At 52.2% G+C, this 14,126-nt stretch overlaps 8 non-coding genes across 8 annotated transcripts; 5 read left to right on the forward strand and 3 right to left on the reverse strand.

Moving 5' to 3' along the window:
- The first annotated feature begins 2,016 nt into the window (after window positions 1–2,016).
- trnam-cau (transfer RNA methionine (anticodon CAU)) lies at window positions 2,017–2,089 on the forward strand. Its single transcript has one exon. It is a non-coding gene; the product is annotated as a tRNA-Met (tRNA).
- Window positions 2,090–4,547: 2,458 nt separating this feature from the next.
- trnam-cau (transfer RNA methionine (anticodon CAU)) lies at window positions 4,548–4,620 on the forward strand. Its single transcript has one exon. It is a non-coding gene; the product is annotated as a tRNA-Met (tRNA).
- A 280-nt stretch (window positions 4,621–4,900) lies between these two features.
- Window positions 4,901–4,973, reverse strand: trnaa-agc (transfer RNA alanine (anticodon AGC)). Its single transcript has one exon. It is a non-coding gene; the product is annotated as a tRNA-Ala (tRNA).
- A 2,101-nt stretch (window positions 4,974–7,074) lies between these two features.
- Window positions 7,075–7,147, forward strand: trnam-cau (transfer RNA methionine (anticodon CAU)). Its single transcript has one exon. It is a non-coding gene; the product is annotated as a tRNA-Met (tRNA).
- A 280-nt stretch (window positions 7,148–7,427) lies between these two features.
- Window positions 7,428–7,500, reverse strand: trnaa-agc (transfer RNA alanine (anticodon AGC)). Its single transcript has one exon. It is a non-coding gene; the product is annotated as a tRNA-Ala (tRNA).
- Window positions 7,501–9,605: 2,105 nt separating this feature from the next.
- Window positions 9,606–9,678, forward strand: trnam-cau (transfer RNA methionine (anticodon CAU)). Its single transcript has one exon. It is a non-coding gene; the product is annotated as a tRNA-Met (tRNA).
- Window positions 9,679–12,136: 2,458 nt separating this feature from the next.
- On the forward strand, window positions 12,137–12,209 carry trnam-cau (transfer RNA methionine (anticodon CAU)). The gene has a single exon. It is a non-coding gene; the product is annotated as a tRNA-Met (tRNA).
- Window positions 12,210–12,489: 280 nt separating this feature from the next.
- trnaa-agc (transfer RNA alanine (anticodon AGC)) lies at window positions 12,490–12,562 on the reverse strand. Its single transcript has one exon. It is a non-coding gene; the product is annotated as a tRNA-Ala (tRNA).
- Between the last annotated feature and the right edge of the window lie 1,564 nt (window positions 12,563–14,126).

Below are 14,126 nucleotides of genomic sequence, written 5' to 3' on the forward strand. Positions count from 1 at the left end.
TGTTCAGCCGAACAACGCGATGCGACTATCGGCACATCCGAGCAGCAGCAGCACGTGCGCAAAGTCTTCTGGAAAACACGGTGCCGCCGAAAGTATCGCCAGCGAGACGCTCTGAGATTCCAGAATCCAAAGGAACCGATCGGCACGAGCAGTCACAACAAGTGTGAGGTAGCACTCGAGAGCGCTGTCTGACTGATTGGAGACTTGCGACACTTTCAAGTGAGTGCTGACTGACTGCGTGGATGTTGTGTTCCTCCAGAGGGCTCCCTGCTGCTCGTGGTTTGCAACTGCAGACGTCACAGCACACCAACAGGCAGAATTCTCTGAAGAAGAAGAAGGTGTATTTTGGAGAAAGAGAACACTGGGGGCTGTTACCAGACAAAAAAAGAGGGCTTCTCCTTCATCCTCGTGAGCTGCAGCCATGCGGTCAGGTTCCGCAAAGTGCTGCTTTCAGATACACGCCAAGCAGGCCGAGATGCAAATAGCAACCGCCACTCGTCTGAAGCAGCACCCGCGAGCCCTGTCTGACCGGTAGGGCCTTTCCTTAGTGCTGACCTGCTCGGATGCGTTGCTGTTCAACTTGTGCAACTGTGGAAGTGGCACACCCCGTGCAGGCCAAATTTCAAGAAGAAGAAACGAAGAGAAGTCCACAGCCAGTTTTCCGACAGGAATGGAAGGCTCCTTCGTCCGGACATTGACATAGTAAGTTGTCATCGAGCAGTTTAGAGCGCTGCTTCGCGGGAAAACTTTGCTTGGAAGGAGTCATAGAGTCATAGAGATGTACATCACGGAAAGAGACCCTTCGGTCGGACCGTTCCGACCAGATATCCCATCCCAATCTAGTCGTACCTGCCGGCACCCGGGCCATATCCCTCCAAACCCTTCCTATTTATATAGCCATCCAGATGCCTTTTAAATGTTGCAATTGTACTAGCCTCCGCCACTTCCTCTGGCAGCTCATTCCATACACGTACCACCCTCTGTGTGAAAAAGGTGCCCCTTAGTTCTCTTTCATATCTTTTCCCTCTCACCCTAAACCTCTGCCCTCTAGTGCTGGTCTCCCGCACCCCAGGGAAAAGACTTTGTCTATTTATCCTATCTATACGCCTCATGATTTTATATCAATGATATAAATATCTCAGCAAGGGGCCCAGCAATCACTTCCCTAGCTTCCCACAGACCTGCTCAGGTCCTGGGCATTTATCCACTTGTATGCGTTTCAAGGCATCCAGCATTCCTCCCCTGCAATGTGGACAATTTACAAGATGTCACCATCCATTTCCCTATATTCTATACTTCTCCCTACATTCTATCCTTTTCCACAGTAAACACTGATGCAAACTACTCGTTTAGTATCGCCCAGCCCCCCCCCCCCCCCCCCACCCCCCACCTCTCCTGCGGCTCGACACAAAGGCCGCTGTGCTGATCATTGAGGGGCCCTATTCTCTCCCTAGTCACCCTTTTGTCCTTATAATGTATTTGTAAAAACCCTTTGGATTTTCCTTAACTCTATCTGCCAAAGCTATCTCAGGTCCCCTTTTTGCCCTCCTGATTTCCCGACTGTCTTTATACTCTGGTAAGGATTCACTCGATCTATCCTGTCTATACCTGACATGTGCTTCCTTCTTTTTCTTAACCAAACCCTCATTTTCTTAGGCTCTTTGGTAAACGGAAGCACCTCCCTTCTTGCTGAGCAAAGGATCTTAGTGCGCTGTGGCGTGGCTCTCCAGTAGCGGAGCCATCGAGACAAAGAGGCCGAATGTTGGCTGCCAAGAGCAAGACATACCGGGCTTTGCCGACCTCCTGACGCCACGGCTCTGCGGCACCGCGAGTGGGCCGTGTCTCTGCACGGGCCGGAGCCCAGCATGTAACGGGCGACGTGCATGATTGTGGATTGAAAGCCGATATCCTGGCCTCACTTGAGCTGCAGCTTTCTGACAAGGCTTGTTCTGTGGCTCGCAGCACCTTGAAAACCGGCCTATTTGGGCACCCGGTATGCTACTCGGCTGTCGGCTGGCCTTCTTAGCGCAGTAGGCAGCGCGTCAGTCTCATAATCTGAAGGTCCTGAGTTCAATCCTCAGAGAAGGCAAGACTGTGGCCTTTGCCACCGTGCGTGTTTTCTTTCTCTCCGCGGGCAAGAATATTTGCTTTGGACGGCTTCACGCCTGATTTGAGCTGACCACACCAGAGCAAACGCGCTGCTGCAAGGTTTAACATCTGGGCGACACGTGCTCAACTTTTTGTTCTGCGCAGCATTTTGTAAACTCACCATCGTGCCATCTGTGCAGCAGCAAAGACTGGAGCCACATGCAGGGTTCACGCGAGTTCACACTGCTTGCGTCCCAAACGTGTCCCCAGGAAAAGCATTGTGGAGAATGTGGGCATCGATCCCACTACCTCTCGCATGCTAAGCGAGCGCTCTACCATTTGAGCTAAATTCCCTACGCTGGGCGCTCGCCTGAGCCCCATGGTGCTTCGGAACGATGAGCTGAGAGCAGCAGGCGATTTCCTCTCGAGATTGTACGCTGTGTTCAGCCGAACAACGCGATGCGACTATCGGCACATCCGAGCAGCAGCAGCACGTGCGCAAAGTCTTCTGGAAAACACGGTGCCGCCGAAAGTATCGCCAGCGAGACGCTCTGAGATTCCAGAATCCAAAGGAACCGATCGGCACGAGCAGTCACAACAAGTGTGAGGTAGCACTCGAGAGCGCTGTCTGACTGATTGGAGACTTGCGACACTTTCAAGTGAGTGCTGACTGACTGCGTGGATGTTGTGTTCCTCCAGAGGGCTCCCTGCTGCTCGTGGTTTGCAACTGCAGACGTCACAGCACACCAACAGGCAGAATTCTCTGAAGAAGAAGAAGGTGTATTTTGGAGAAAGAGAACACTGGGGGCTGTTACCAGACAAAAAAAGAGGGCTTCTCCTTCATCCTCGTGAGCTGCAGCCATGCGGTCAGGTTCCGCAAAGTGCTGCTTTCAGATACACGCCAAGCAGGCCGAGATGCAAATAGCAACCGCCACTCGTCTGAAGCAGCACCCGCGAGCCCTGTCTGACCGGTAGGGCCTTTCCTTAGTGCTGACCTGCTCGGATGCGTTGCTGTTCAACTTGTGCAACTGTGGAAGTGGCACACCCCGTGCAGGCCAAATTTCAAGAAGAAGAAACGAAGAGAAGTCCACAGCCAGTTTTCCGACAGGAATGGAAGGCTCCTTCGTCCGGACATTGACATAGTAAGTTGTCATCGAGCAGTTTAGAGCGCTGCTTCGCGGGAAAACTTTGCTTGGAAGGAGTCATAGAGTCATAGAGATGTACATCACGGAAAGAGACCCTTCGGTCGGACCGTTCCGACCAGATATCCCATCCCAATCTAGTCGTACCTGCCGGCACCCGGGCCATATCCCTCCAAACCCTTCCTATTTATATAGCCATCCAGATGCCTTTTAAATGTTGCAATTGTACTAGCCTCCGCCACTTCCTCTGGCAGCTCATTCCATACACGTACCACCCTCTGTGTGAAAAAGGTGCCCCTTAGTTCTCTTTCATATCTTTTCCCTCTCACCCTAAACCTCTGCCCTCTAGTGCTGGTCTCCCGCACCCCAGGGAAAAGACTTTGTCTATTTATCCTATCTATACGCCTCATGATTTTATATCAATGATATAAATATCTCAGCAAGGGGCCCAGCAATCACTTCCCTAGCTTCCCACAGACCTGCTCAGGTCCTGGGCATTTATCCACTTGTATGCGTTTCAAGGCATCCAGCATTCCTCCTCTGCAATGTGGACAATTTACAAGATGTCACCATCCATTTCCCTATATTCTATACTTCTCCCTACATTCTATCCTTTTCCACAGTAAACACTGATGCAAACTACTCGTTTAGTATCGCCCAGCCCCCCCCCCCCCCCCCCCCCACCCCCCACCTCTCCTGCGGCTCGACACAAAGGCCGCTGTGCTGATCATTGAGGGGCCCTATTCTCTCCCTAGTCACCCTTTTGTCCTTATAATGTATTTGTAAAAACCCTTTGGATTTTCCTTAACTCTATCTGCCAAAGCTATCTCAGGTCCCCTTTTTGCCCTCCTGATTTCCCGACTGTCTTTATACTCTGGTAAGGATTCACTCGATCTATCCTGTCTATACCTGACATGTGCTTCCTTCTTTTTCTTAACCAAACCCTCATTTTCTTAGGCTCTTTGGTAAACGGAAGCACCTCCCTTCTTGCTGAGCAAAGGATCTTAGTGCGCTGTGGCGTGGCTCTCCAGTAGCGGAGCCATCGAGACAAAGAGGCCGAATGTTGGCTGCCAAGAGCAAGACATACCGGGCTTTGCCGACCTCCTGACGCCACGGCTCTGCGGCACCGCGAGTGGGCCGTGTCTCTGCACGGGCCGGAGCCCAGCATGTAACGGGCGACGTGCATGATTGTGGATTGAAAGCCGATATCCTGGCCTCACTTGAGCTGCAGCTTTCTGACAAGGCTTGTTCTGTGGCTCGCAGCACCTTGAAAACCGGCCTATTTGGGCACCCGGTATGCCACTCGGCTGTCGGCTGGCCTTCTTAGCGCAGTAGGCAGCGCGTCAGTCTCATAATCTGAAGGTCCTGAGTTCAATCCTCAGAGAAGGCAAGACTGTGGCCTTTGCCACCGTGCGTGTTTTCTTTCTCTCCGCGGGCAAGAATATTTGCTTTGGACGGCTTCACGCCTGATTTGAGCTGACCACACCAGAGCAAACGCGCTGCTGCAAGGTTTAACATCTGGGCGACACGTGCTCAACTTTTTGTTCTGCGCAGCATTTTGTAAACTCACCATCGTGCCATCTGTGCAGCAGCAAAGACTGGAGCCACATGCAGGGTTCACGCGAGTTCACACTGCTTGCGTCCCAAACGTGTCCCCAGGAAAAGCATTGTGGAGAATGTGGGCATCGATCCCACTACCTCTCGCATGCTAAGCGAGCGCTCTACCATTTGAGCTAATTCCCCTACGCTGGGCGCTCGCCTGAGCCCCATGGTGCTTCGGAACGATGAGCTGAGAGCAGCAGGCGATTTCCTCTCGAGATTGTACGCTGTGTTCAGCCGAACAACGCGATGCGACTATCGGCACATCCGAGCAGCAGCAGCACGTGCGCAAAGTCTTCTGGAAAACACGGTGCCGCCGAAAGTATCGCCAGCGAGACGCTCTGAGATTCCAGAATCCAAAGGAACCGATCGGCACGAGCAGTCACAACAAGTGTGAGGTAGCACTCGAGAGCGCTGTCTGACTGATTGGAGACTTGCGACACTTTCAAGTGAGTGCTGACTGACTGCGTGGATGTTGTGTTCCTCCAGAGGGCTCCCTGCTGCTCGTGGTTTGCAACTGCAGACGTCACAGCACACCAACAGGCAGAATTCTCTGAAGAAGAAGAAGGTGTATTTTGGAGAAAGAGAACACTGGGGGCTGTTACCAGACAAAAAAAGAGGGCTTCTCCTTCATCCTCGTGAGCTGCAGCCATGCGGTCAGGTTCCGCAAAGTGCTGCTTTCAGATACACGCCAAGCAGGCCGAGATGCAAATAGCAACCGCCACTCGTCTGAAGCAGCACCCGCGAGCCCTGTCTGACCGGTAGGGCCTTTCCTTAGTGCTGACCTGCTCGGATGCGTTGCTGTTCAACTTGTGCAACTGTGGAAGTGGCACACCCCGTGCAGGCCAAATTTCAAGAAGAAGAAACGAAGAGAAGTCCACAGCCAGTTTTCCGACAGGAATGGAAGGCTCCTTCGTCCGGACATTGACATAGTAAGTTGTCATCGAGCAGTTTAGAGCGCTGCTTCGCGGGAAAACTTTGCTTGGAAGGAGACTTAGAGTCATAGAGATGTACATCACGGAAAGAGACCCTTCGGTCGGACCGTTCCGACCAGATATCCCATCCCAATCTAGTCGTACCTGCCGGCACCCGGGCCATATCCCTCCAAACCCTTCCTATTTATATAGCCATCCAGATGCCTTTTAAATGTTGCAATTGTACTAGCCTCCGCCACTTCCTCTGGCAGCTCATTCCATACACGTACCACCCTCTGTGTGAAAAAGGTGCCCCTTAGTTCTCTTTCATATCTTTTCCCTCTCACCCTAAACCTCTGCCCTCTAGTGCTGGTCTCCCGCACCCCAGGGAAAAGACTTTGTCTATTTATCCTATCTATACGCCTCATGATTTTATATCAATGATATAAATATCTCAGCAAGGGGCCCAGCAATCACTTCCCTAGCTTCCCACAGACCTGCTCAGGTCCTGGGCATTTATCCACTTGTATGCGTTTCAAGGCATCCAGCATTCCTCCTCTGCAATGTGGACAATTTACAAGATGTCACCATCCATTTCCCTATATTCTATACTTCTCCCTACATTCTATCCTTTTCCACAGTAAACACTGATGCAAACTACTCGTTTAGTATCGCCCAGCCCCCCCCCCCCCCCCCACCCCCCACCTCTCCTGCGGCTCGACACAAAGGCCGCTGTGCTGATCATTGAGGGGCCCTATTCTCTCCCTAGTCACCCTTTTGTCCTTATAATGTATTTGTAAAAACCCTTTGGATTTTCCTTAACTCTATCTGCCAAAGCTATCTCAGGTCCCCTTTTTGCCCTCCTGATTTCCCGACTGTCTTTATACTCTGGTAAGGATTCACTCGATCTATCCTGTCTATACCTGACATGTGCTTCCTTCTTTTTCTTAACCAAACCCTCATTTTCTTAGGCTCTTTGGTAAACGGAAGCACCTCCCTTCTTGCTGAGCAAAGGATCTTAGTGCGCTGTGGCGTGGCTCTCCAGTAGCGGAGCCATCGAGACAAAGAGGCCGAATGTTGGCTGCCAAGAGCAAGACATACCGGGCTTTGCCGACCTCCTGACGCCACGGCTCTGCGGCACCGCGAGTGGGCCGTGTCTCTGCACGGGCCGGAGCCCAGCATGTAACGGGCGACGTGCATGATTGTGGATTGAAAGCCGATATCCTGGCCTCACTTGAGCTGCAGCTTTCTGACAAGGCTTGTTCTGTGGCTCGCAGCACCTTGAAAACCGGCCTATTTGGGCACCCGGTATGCCACTCGGCTGTCGGCTGGCCTTCTTAGCGCAGTAGGCAGCGCGTCAGTCTCATAATCTGAAGGTCCTGAGTTCAATCCTCAGAGAAGGCAAGACTGTGGCCTTTGCCACCGTGCGTGTTTTCTTTCTCTCCGCGGGCAAGAATATTTGCTTTGGACGGCTTCACGCCTGATTTGAGCTGACCACACCAGAGCAAACGCGCTGCTGCAAGGTTTAACATCTGGGCGACACGTGCTCAACTTTTTGTTCTGCGCAGCATTTTGTAAACTCACCATCGTGCCATCTGTGCAGCAGCAAAGACTGGAGCCACATGCAGGGTTCACGCGAGTTCACACTGCTTGCGTCCCAAACGTGTCCCCAGGAAAAGCATTGTGGAGAATGTGGGCATCGATCCCACTACCTCTCGCATGCTAAGCGAGCGCTCTACCATTTGAGCTAATTCCCCTACGCTGGGCGCTCGCCTGAGCCCCATGGTGCTTCGGAACGATGAGCTGAGAGCAGCAGGCGATTTCCTCTCGAGATTGTACGCTGTGTTCAGCCGAACAACGCGATGCGACTATCGGCACATCCGAGCAGCAGCAGCACGTGCGCAAAGTCTTCTGGAAAACACGGTGCCGCCGAAAGTATCGCCAGCGAGACGCTCTGAGATTCCAGAATCCAAAGGAACCGATCGGCACGAGCAGTCACAACAAGTGTGAGGTAGCACTCGAGAGCGCTGTCTGACTGATTGGAGACTTGCGACACTTTCAAGTGAGTGCTGACTGACTGCGTGGATGTTGTGTTCCTCCAGAGGGCTCCCTGCTGCTCGTGGTTTGCAACTGCAGACGTCACAGCACACCAACAGGCAGAATTCTCTGAAGAAGAAGAAGGTGTATTTTGGAGAAAGAGAACACTGGGGGCTGTTACCAGACAAAAAAAGAGGGCTTCTCCTTCATCCTCGTGAGCTGCAGCCATGCGGTCAGGTTCCGCAAAGTGCTGCTTTCAGATACACGCCAAGCAGGCCGAGATGCAAATAGCAACCGCCACTCGTCTGAAGCAGCACCCGCGAGCCCTGTCTGACCGGTAGGGCCTTTCCTTAGTGCTGACCTGCTCGGATGCGTTGCTGTTCAACTTGTGCAACTGTGGAAGTGGCACACCCCGTGCAGGCCAAATTTCAAGAAGAAGAAACGAAGAGAAGTCCACAGCCAGTTTTCCGACAGGAATGGAAGGCTCCTTCGTCCGGACATTGACATAGTAAGTTGTCATCGAGCAGTTTAGAGCGCTGCTTCGCGGGAAAACTTTGCTTGGAAGGAGTCATAGAGTCATAGAGATGTACATCACGGAAAGAGACCCTTCGGTCGGACCGTTCCGACCAGATATCCCATCCCAATCTAGTCGTACCTGCCGGCACCCGGGCCATATCCCTCCAAACCCTTCCTATTTATATAGCCATCCAGATGCCTTTTAAATGTTGCAATTGTACTAGCCTCCGCCACTTCCTCTGGCAGCTCATTCCATACACGTACCACCCTCTGTGTGAAAAAGGTGCCCCTTAGTTCTCTTTCATATCTTTTCCCTCTCACCCTAAACCTCTGCCCTCTAGTGCTGGTCTCCCGCACCCCAGGGAAAAGACTTTGTCTATTTATCCTATCTATACGCCTCATGATTTTATATCAATGATATAAATATCTCAGCAAGGGGCCCAGCAATCACTTCCCTAGCTTCCCACAGACCTGCTCAGGTCCTGGGCATTTATCCACTTGTATGCGTTTCAAGGCATCCAGCATTCCTCCCCTGCAATGTGGACAATTTACAAGATGTCACCATCCATTTCCCTATATTCTATACTTCTCCCTACATTCTATCCTTTTCCACAGTAAACACTGATGCAAACTACTCGTTTAGTATCGCCCAGCCCCCCCCCCCCCCCCCCCCCACCCCCCACCTCTCCTGCGGCTCGACACAAAGGCCGCTGTGCTGATCATTGAGGGGCCCTATTCTCTCCCTAGTCACCCTTTTGTCCTTATAATGTATTTGTAAAAACCCTTTGGATTTTCCTTAACTCTATCTGCCAAAGCTATCTCAGGTCCCCTTTTTGCCCTCCTGATTTCCCGACTGTCTTTATACTCTGGTAAGGATTCACTCGATCTATCCTGTCTATACCTGACATGTGCTTCCTTCTTTTTCTTAACCAAACCCTCATTTTCTTAGGCTCTTTGGTAAACGGAAGCACCTCCCTTCTTGCTGAGCAAAGGATCTTAGTGCGCTGTGGCGTGGCTCTCCAGTAGCGGAGCCATCGAGACAAAGAGGCCGAATGTTGGCTGCCAAGAGCAAGACATACCGGGCTTTGCCGACCTCCTGACGCCACGGCTCTGCGGCACCGCGAGTGGGCCGTGTCTCTGCACGGGCCGGAGCCCAGCATGTAACGGGCGACGTGCATGATTGTGGATTGAAAGCCGATATCCTGGCCTCACTTGAGCTGCAGCTTTCTGACAAGGCTTGTTCTGTGGCTCGCAGCACCTTGAAAACCGGCCTATTTGGGCACCCGGTATGCTACTCGGCTGTCGGCTGGCCTTCTTAGCGCAGTAGGCAGCGCGTCAGTCTCATAATCTGAAGGTCCTGAGTTCAATCCTCAGAGAAGGCAAGACTGTGGCCTTTGCCACCGTGCGTGTTTTCTTTCTCTCCGCGGGCAAGAATATTTGCTTTGGACGGCTTCACGCCTGATTTGAGCTGACCACACCAGAGCAAACGCGCTGCTGCAAGGTTTAACATCTGGGCGACACGTGCTCAACTTTTTGTTCTGCGCAGCATTTTGTAAACTCACCATCGTGCCATCTGTGCAGCAGCAAAGACTGGAGCCACATGCAGGGTTCACGCGAGTTCACACTGCTTGCGTCCCAAACGTGTCCCCAGGAAAAGCATTGTGGAGAATGTGGGCATCGATCCCACTACCTCTCGCATGCTAAGCGAGCGCTCTACCATTTGAGCTAAATTCCCTACGCTGGGCGCTCGCCTGAGCCCCATGGTGCTTCGGAACGATGAGCTGAGAGCAGCAGGCGATTTCCTCTCGAGATTGTACGCTGTGTTCAGCCGAACAACGCGATGCGACTATCGGCACATCCGAGCAGCAGCAGCACGTGCGCAAAGTCTTCTGGAAAACACGGTGCCGCCGAAAGTATCGCCAGCGAGACGCTCTGAGATTCCAGAATCCAAAGGAACCGATCGGCACGAGCAGTCACAACAAGTGTGAGGTAGCACTCGAGAGCGCTGTCTGACTGATTGGAGACTTGCGACACTTTCAAGTGAGTGCTGACTGACTGCGTGGATGTTGTGTTCCTCCAGAGGGCTCCCTGCTGCTCGTGGTTTGCAACTGCAGACGTCACAGCACACCAACAGGCAGAATTCTCTGAAGAAGAAGAAGGTGTATTTTGGAGAAAGAGAACACTGGGGGCTGTTACCAGACAAAAAAAGAGGGCTTCTCCTTCATCCTCGTGAGCTGCAGCCATGCGGTCAGGTTCCGCAAAGTGCTGCTTTCAGATACACGCCAAGCAGGCCGAGATGCAAATAGCAACCGCCACTCGTCTGAAGCAGCACCCGCGAGCCCTGTCTGACCGGTAGGGCCTTTCCTTAGTGCTGACCTGCTCGGATGCGTTGCTGTTCAACTTGTGCAACTGTGGAAGTGGCACACCCCGTGCAGGCCAAATTTCAAGAAGAAGAAACGAAGAGAAGTCCACAGCCAGTTTTCCGACAGGAATGGAAGGCTCCTTCGTCCGGACATTGACATAGTAAGTTGTCATCGAGCAGTTTAGAGCGCTGCTTCGCGGGAAAACTTTGCTTGGAAGGAGTCATAGAGTCATAGAGATGTACATCACGGAAAGAGACCCTTCGGTCGGACCGTTCCGACCAGATATCCCATCCCAATCTAGTCGTACCTGCCGGCACCCGGGCCATATCCCTCCAAACCCTTCCTATTTATATAGCCATCCAGATGCCTTTTAAATGTTGCAATTGTACTAGCCTCCGCCACTTCCTCTGGCAGCTCATTCCATACACGTACCACCCTCTGTGTGAAAAAGGTGCCCCTTAGTTCTCTTTCATATCTTTTCCCTCTCACCCTAAACCTCTGCCCTCTAGTGCTGGTCTCCCGCACCCCAGGGAAAAGACTTTGTCTATTTATCCTATCTATACGCCTCATGATTTTATATCAATGATATAAATATCTCAGCAAGGGGCCCAGCAATCACTTCCCTAGCTTCCCACAGACCTGCTCAGGTCCTGGGCATTTATCCACTTGTATGCGTTTCAAGGCATCCAGCATTCCTCCCCTGCAATGTGGACAATTTACAAGATGTCACCATCCATTTCCCTATATTCTATACTTCTCCCTACATTCTATCCTTTTCCACAGTAAACACTGATGCAAACTACTCGTTTAGTATCGCCCAGCCCCCCCCCCCCCCCCCCCCCACCCCCCACCTCTCCTGCGGCTCGACACAAAGGCCGCTGTGCTGATCATTGAGGGGCCCTATTCTCTCCCTAGTCACCCTTTTGTCCTTATAATGTATTTGTAAAAACCCTTTGGATTTTCCTTAACTCTATCTGCCAAAGCTATCTCAGGTCCCCTTTTTGCCCTCCTGATTTCCCGACTGTCTTTATACTCTGGTAAGGATTCACTCGATCTATCCTGTCTATACCTGACATGTGCTTCCTTCTTTTTCTTAACCAAACCCTCATTTTCTTAGGCTCTTTGGTAAACGGAAGCACCTCCCTTCTTGCTGAGCAAAGGATCTTAGTGCGCTGTGGCGTGGCTCTCCAGTAGCGGAGCCATCGAGACAAAGAGGCCGAATGTTGGCTGCCAAGAGCAAGACATACCGGGCTTTGCCGACCTCCTGACGCCACGGCTCTGCGGCACCGCGAGTGGGCCGTGTCTCTGCACGGGCCGGAGCCCAGCATGTAACGGGCGACGTGCATGATTGTGGATTGAAAGCCGATATCCTGGCCTCACTTGAGCTGCAGCTTTCTGACAAGGCTTGTTCTGTGGCTCGCAGCACCTTGAAAACCGGCCTATTTGGGCACCCGGTATGCCACTCGGCTGTCGGCTGGCCTTCTTAGCGCAGTAGGCAGCGCGTCAGTCTCATAATCTGAAGGTCCTGAGTTCAATCCTCAGAGAAGGCAAGACTGTGGCCTTTGCCACCGTGCGTGTTTTCTTTCTCTCCGCGGGCAAGAATATTTGCTTTGGACGGCTTCACGCCTGATTTGAGCTGACCACACCAGAGCAAACGCGCTGCTGCAAGGTTTAACATCTGGGCGACACGTGCTCAACTTTTTGTTCTGCGCAGCATTTTGTAAACTCACCATCGTGCCATCTGTGCAGCAGCAAAGACTGGAGCCACATGCAGGGTTCACGCGAGTTCACACTGCTTGCGTCCCAAACGTGTCCCCAGGAAAAGCATTGTGGAGAATGTGGGCATCGATCCCACTACCTCTCGCATGCTAAGCGAGCGCTCTACCATTTGAGCTAATTCCCCTACGCTGGGCGCTCGCCTGAGCCCCATGGTGCTTCGGAACGATGAGCTGAGAGCAGCAGGCGATTTCCTCTCGAGATTGTACGCTGTGTTCAGCCGAACAACGCGATGCGACTATCGGCACATCCGAGCAGCAGCAGCACGTGCGCAAAGTCTTCTGGAAAACACGGTGCCGCCGAAAGTATCGCCAGCGAGACGCTCTGAGATTCCAGAATCCAAAGGAACCGATCGGCACGAGCAGTCACAACAAGTGTGAGGTAGCACTCGAGAGCGCTGTCTGACTGATTGGAGACTTGCGACACTTTCAAGTGAGTGCTGACTGACTGCGTGGATGTTGTGTTCCTCCAGAGGGCTCCCTGCTGCTCGTGGTTTGCAACTGCAGACGTCACAGCACACCAACAGGCAGAATTCTCTGAAGAAGAAGAAGGTGTATTTTGGAGAAAGAGAACACTGGGGGCTGTTACCAGACAAAAAAAGAGGGCTTCTCCTTCATCCTCGTGAGCTGCAGCCATGCGGTCAGGTTCCGCAAAGTGCTGCTTTCAGATACACGCCAAGCAGGCCGAGATGCAAATAGCAACCGCCACTCGTCTGAAGCAGCACCCGCGAGCCCTGTCTGACCGGTAGGGCCTTTCCTTAGTGCTGACCTGCTCGGATGCGTTGCTGTTCAACTTGTGCAACTGTGGAAGTGGCACACCCCGTGCAGGCCAAATTTCAAGAAGAAGAAACGAAGAGAAGTCCACAGCCAGTTTTCCGACAGGAATGGAAGGCTCCTTCGTCCGGACATTGACATAGTAAGTTGTCATCGAGCAGTTTAGAGCGCTGCTTCGCGGGAAAACTTTGCTTGGAAGGAGACTTAGAGTCATAGAGATGTACATCACGGAAAGAGACCCTTCGGTCGGACCGTTCCGACCAGATATCCCATCCCAATCTAGTCGTACCTGCCGGCACCCGGGCCATATCCCTCCAAACCCTTCCTATTTATATAGCCATCCAGATGCCTTTTAAATGTTGCAATTGTACTAGCCTCCGCCACTTCCTCTGGCAGCTCATTCCATACACGTACCACCCTCTGTGTGAAAAAGGTGCCCCTTAGTTCTCTTTCATATCTTTTCCCTCTCACCCTAAACCTCTGCCCTCTAGTGCTGGTCTCCCGCACCCCAGGGAAAAGACTTTGTCTATTTATCCTATCTATACGCCTCATGATTTTATATCAATGATATAAATATCTCAGCAAGGGGCCCAGCAATCACTTCCCTAGCTTCCCACAGACCTGCTCAGGTCCTGGGCATTTATCCACTTGTATGCGTTTCAAGGCATCCAGCATTCCTCCTCTGCAATGTGGACAATTTACAAGATGTCACCATCCATTTCCCTATATTCTATACTTCTCCCTACATTCTATCCTTTTCCACAGTAAACACTGATGCAAACTACTCGTTTAGTATCGCCCAGCCCCCCCCCCCCCCCCACCCCCCACCTCTCCTGCGGCTCGACACAAAGGCCGCTGTGCTGATCATTGAGGGGCCCTATTCTCTCCCTAGTCACCCTTTTGTCCTTATAATGTATT

The sequence above is a fragment of the Chiloscyllium plagiosum genome, unplaced genomic scaffold (assembly GCF_037043375.1).
Source record: "Chiloscyllium plagiosum isolate Xiang-an unplaced genomic scaffold, Cpla_swu_hap1 HiC_scaffold_4, whole genome shotgun sequence".
NCBI classification, from domain to species: domain Eukaryota; kingdom Metazoa; phylum Chordata; class Chondrichthyes; order Orectolobiformes; family Hemiscylliidae; genus Chiloscyllium; species Chiloscyllium plagiosum.